Below are 6000 nucleotides of genomic sequence, written 5' to 3' on the forward strand. Positions count from 1 at the left end.
ACTGCAGCTCCTGACCCAGCCAGGTAGGTATTGCTGGGGCGTGCTTACTAGCACAAGAAGACAGGCATCCACAAAGGCCCCACGTCCAACACATGGGATAGGGTAGGGGACTTCCTCCTGCGGTCCAGGTCATGCTGCCGCTGTATAGACCCCACAAGTCTGGGAGGTCAGCGATGCCGCTTAGTAACCATACAGATTTGCATAGGAATGGCACAAGGTTGTTGGTCGGCCAAACCAGTCCACAGCATGTACCTTGATGCGTTTCTCCCCTCTCCCAGGGTTTTTTTCAAAAGGCAGTGTAGTGCCTAAATTGGTGACTATATACAATTTATGTCAAGACTTTTCTATGTGCTGTAAGTGCCTTATTTTTTGTCTTCATGTGGACATTGTGAATTATACCATTATTAGTATCAGATGTTGGTATTCTAAACCTTATGTGTTTATCTTGTGCTGCAGTTACATTGTAGTACTCTCAATTTAAGCTGGGAGATATGGCAATAGCATTTACTGTTTATTTGTTTTATTAAGGTGAACTGCAGTTCATATGTATGTTTAATAAATATTGTTATTTTAACAGCCTTGGGAATTTATATAGATACTAAGCGCAGACACCATTTACATATTTTACGCTTTTTGAGGGTTTTTGACTGAACCCCTTGGCTGTCAGCAATATATAGGACAGTATCAGGTTATACAGCGCACCTTTTCTTTTATATATCTCAATAGGATGCCAATCAGCCACAGCATTACTATAAAGATGCAACAGCGACTGCACCAAAAAAACGTAGCCGCTACTGCATCTTTATACGCCTCTGAATAATCACCCCCTCAGTATTATAGAGCAATATTTCCCAGTTGTGGGAGGCATGGGAGAGAGGGAACATGCTTAGGTATCAGAGCATAATTAATCTACAGACCTATTTTACACGTGCATTTGCTCTGTGAGGTCATCATTTATTTGTGTATAGTATTCCTAATATTGTGTTTTGGTCCAAATCTGCTTACAAATACATATGTTAGCACAGTGATTAGTGATCTCCATACTTGTTAACTAATCCTTTGTTTGCATACTTTAGGGATCCCACTGGACAGGATGAACCTAGAATAAATCAAATACACCGGTAAGAACAGGCCCTTAGTCTCCCACTAGCATGTGCATATAGGTAGGCCTTGTGCCCAAGAATTGCATTTTACTATGGTTCATGCATTTGTACATATAGAACATATTTCACCTTTTCTTCCTCTGTCTTGAGCAAAGAGGAAAAAACAGTTCAAACTGAATTTTAAAAAGGGATCATAAATGCAAACTTGGCCATTCAGGGCAATGCTGGGAGATTGTTCAGCGAACATAGATAGAAAATCATTACTTGAAGCTGTCTCTGTGATCAGCCAAGCTTTCACCCTGTTTTGCATTGTGAATGACCTTTGCCATCATCATGATCCAATTGAGCTGCATTCTGCAAGTTGAAAGGAATGTAGACCAAGGGTTGGGGCAATGCTGTGTGACTGTCCGTATGAAGGCAACCTAAGGGGTCCATTTATCAATAATCGCATACTCCAAGCAATCTGGGCATGATATTAGCACCCGTGATCACATTGCAGTATGCGATATTAGCATCGGAATCTATTAAATTGCACATTCCGGTACAGGGGCTCCAAAAGAAATCTGTCCTTGCGATGTGGTTGGAGTTACGTGACCGCATTAGCGGTCTCTTGATTCCTCTCTCTGTGCATTGTCTACCGGTTACTTTTGTGAAGTGTAGCCCATAGGCTACAGTGGCACAACACCCTCTTTAGATGGCATTAGCTGTGGGGGCCAAACTCTGGAATGCTTCCCATTCTGTAGCTTGGTAAATCTGACCGCATCACCCCCCCCCCCCATCGAAACCTATGGGGGTTGCGGCTGCTGTTGGAAATAGAGGGACCGCAGCATATATCTGCTGTGATCCCTCCATTGTACAATTAGGGGATACTATGGGTGTTTTAGGGGGAATATGCCTCAAATATTTGATTATAAATGGACCCCTATGCCTGGTGTTGCACATGCTACCTGGTGTACTGCTCCTGTGACGACTCCTACCAGTGCATGGCATGTGCAGTTTCTGTGTCTATGGGAAGCACTTCAGCTGCTAAAGCTGTGTGTCACATGGAAGCCAAATTTCCTATTCACTGCTTGAAGTCACTATGGGAGCATTCTAGCCTGTAAACACACAGCATTATAATAAGGCTGTATCACATCGGCTGTGTGACTTCATCATAACCTAAACCAATATCAGGATGCCATTTGTAACTATAAATGGCAGGCCTTAGATTCAACCAACTTGTGCAATAAGTAGTTACTATCATTTTGGACTTCATATACATTTTTGTCAAGTAGAGTATAATTCTGTTTTCTTTGGCAGTGCATAATTAGCAGGGAAGAATGTAACTGGTAGTCTGAAAACAATGTCTTTGCTATTTTTCTGCTTGTTCTGTTGGATCATCATGTATGTTTTATTTTCTAATTGGATCATCATGTATGTCTATATTGTTTTCTTGCATTATCACGCATAGCATTTTCTGCTCCCCACGTTAACATTGCTTTTGGTGATCCAAGTGTTAGCTACATGTTTTTAGCACTTGCTATAGTGAGCACAGCATAAAGAAGGTGGTGTTATCTGCAGACTTCATTACAGGCAGAATACACAACGCAGTTTCACAGCTAGAGCAGCTGGAAGAAGGATGCCACTGGCTGACACGCATGTACTTCTAAAAACCTAGCATGCTAGGAGTGCAAAACACAGGTTTATACATTATTTCACTTAATACAGAGATAGTGTGTGCTCTATCCCAGCAATAATATTATACAATAAAATTTCAAAGTGTATTAATATCAATATAAGAAAAAATATATATTCCATCAAGACATTTTATCAATGTATCAGGGTAAAGGGTTCTGCCATGATGCTCAGTATATAGCATTGCAGGCAACTGAAGTGTTAAGTATAGGGACGTTTATTAGCACAGTGAGACCTGGCTCTTCCAGTACAAGAAACAGCAATTCAGCTATTGTGTAGCAAGAGAAAACACTAACCTGGGATTCCTCTGCTCCTCAGATAGCATTTACAGGAAGATTAGGATTACACTGTATCTTTGGCTTCCTCTTCCAGACAGCACTCTCCTGGGCAACAGCTTCATGCTGTACTTTCTCCATTCAGCATCTCAAGAAATCCCAATCCATTCATTATATTATCATGGTGCTCGTTTCATACTGTGTCACTTGCATTAGTGACAGTATCCCACAGCATCTGTTTAATTGCAAGAAATAAATCCATTCTTGGTGGATAAGCACAAGAGAGACAGAGAGGCAATGGGAGAGACCTCCCTGGAAGCAGCTGCATTGAGAGACATAAACCCGGCCTCTACTGTACATCACGCCCACCAGAACCTCATTGGCTCTCTGAGTAACATAAAGTAAAACCTCACAACACAGCTGGATGGGTCAGGAAAAGCAGATTGTTTTATGGGTTGTGTTGCTGAGCTCTGGCAGGGCTATTGGAACTAATATAAACTCTGTGTGCAGGTGAACAATAACTAGCCACGATGGCATTCACATGCAGAGGTCTGAGATATGAGGTGTCTTATAGAGAAAACAAGTAACTGACTTGTCTGAGTAACGTTGCTGTCATATTTACTTGAATTTGAACATTTGCTACTGGAGATAAAATTGTTACAGCATGCTAATATAATTTTACAAATATGTGACTTACATTAAATAGAATTTTAAAAACCTATGCTATGATATAGAGTTAAGTACCTGCCATATCTGTAAGGAATTTTGCCACACTGTAGTCACTTACAGTATGGTATATTTCTATAAAAAGAGTTGTTTAAGCCTTAGGGGCGTATTAAGAGAGGAGGGGGCCCGTGTGCATTCCCTGTCCAGGGCCCCTTCCTTTCTTCCCAGCGGCCGGCAGTGGACTGACCACAACAGTAGACTCTGGGCACTAGTCTGTAATAATAATGTAGATTGGAGGCTTTACCAGAAAGAAGTGTGTTACGGTGCATACACACGGTCAGATTTGTCAGATGAACGATCTGAATGATTTGATGAACGATTTGGCCAACGATTTGAACAATTTGAACTATGAATGATTTCTGACTGCATTAAAATGAATGGAATCATCCAAATCTGACTGCAAACACATCAGATGTCAGATATCGTTATCTGACAAGCGGGTACACTCATCATTCATCGTTCACCTGACAAACATGTCAGATATGTCAGATTGTCCTTCAGATATTAACGATTGAACAATTTTTTTAAATCCTTATCGTTCAGATCTGAAGAAAAATCTGACCATGTGTATGCACCATGAGATGCATGTAGGCTGTGTGGTGGAGTCATCTTGGATCGAGAGGAATCTGATCCTAAAGCTAGTGATTGTGGATGGTGTGTCTGTGGGGTTCCGCAGCCCTGATCCAATTTCCAACTAAATTCATCTAACCCAGTGATTCCCAACCTCGGTCCTCAAGGCACACTAACAGTCCTGGTTTTAGTGATATCCATGCTTAAGCACAGATGGTTAAATCAAAATACCTAAGGTACTAATTAAGTCACCTGTGCTCAACTGTGGCTATCCTTCAAACCAGGACTGTTAGTGTGCTTGAGGACCGTGGTTGGGAACCCCTGATCTAACCACTGCTTTCTGGTAAAACCTCCAACCTACTTTATTATAATTGTTTATACAAATGTATTCTTCATATAGTACAACACACATTTCCATAAACTATAATACACCATGTTGGGGATATTTTCTCCTTTATATTTTCATATATATTGAATATCTTTAACCTGTGGGATGTTGGAATATAACGAGCAAAAACAACAAGAAAGGGAAGTACTATTCCCTACCGTGGGCATAAATGTCAAGCAAAATTTGTTTACTTGTACAATGTACACGTTCTCATTTGTTAAAAACCTTTTTTTTATGTTGCTCTGTTAACACTAGGCAGGCGTCAGGTCCCTAGCAAGGGGGTTGAGGAGGGCCAAGAGGAGACTGGGGAGGCAACTGAAGCTCAGGAGTCCCATGCTCATGATTATGGAGAAGATGATGACTCATCTGTGGCTGGGTTGGGACAGGCCTCTTCCCAATACCCATCTGTTGCCCCATCCAGTTCCTCATCAGATTTGGGACAAGTCCCTTTCCACCACCCATCTACTATGCCAGCGGTTTTCAACCATTGTGCGTGCCGCGGCCGATTGTGAAGTGTGGTGTGGCGGTCAGAGCGGCTGGTCACACATTATAGTAGTGCAGACCGGGCTGCCGCTGAGCTCCTCTGGGAGGCTCAGGTTCATCCGGGCTTTGACCTGCCTAGACGACACGGCGTGACATTACAGGTCACGCAGCCGCGTTGCAAGCCAAACCCGCTCGCCTGCTTCACCAGCAAGCCAGCCCGCTCAAGCCCACCTGTCTACCTGCATGCTGGAATACAGCATACATGTGTATGTTGTAATTTATTTACCCATATATACCCACCCACCTGCCTGTGTGCTGCTCACAGCTCTGCATTGTGTGAGGGACAGGTTTTGTTTTTGGTGGCTGATATTTTTCTGTGGGGGTTAGCCAATTATTTATTAATTTTTTTTGTGTGGAGCAATGTGTGATACAATAGCAACAAAATTTTGTAGAACATAAGATGGTGCTGGGTTACCAAAAAAATAATACTCAGACTGATATTAATGTCCAGATATTGATGTCTCTGATGACGTGACGTCTATGTTGATTCAGTTCATGAAGCAGAATATTCATAGCATGTGGAATAAACACAATAAAAAACCATTCAAGTTCTTTTCCAGGTACTGATTATCTCTGAATAGTAAAATTCATAAACATAGATCTATAATAGCTTTGAAAATGTGGCGTACCCCACCCACTATATAGCAATTTGTTGTGAAAACATATAAAGGTTTCTTTTCCAATTTTCACCCGATATTCAGTGCAAAGATAAGTGGTAAGG

This window comes from Taudactylus pleione, unplaced genomic scaffold, assembly GCF_031769625.1.
Source record: "Taudactylus pleione unplaced genomic scaffold, aTauple2 ptg000015l, whole genome shotgun sequence".
In the NCBI taxonomy this organism is placed as follows: domain Eukaryota; kingdom Metazoa; phylum Chordata; class Amphibia; order Anura; family Myobatrachidae; genus Taudactylus; species Taudactylus pleione.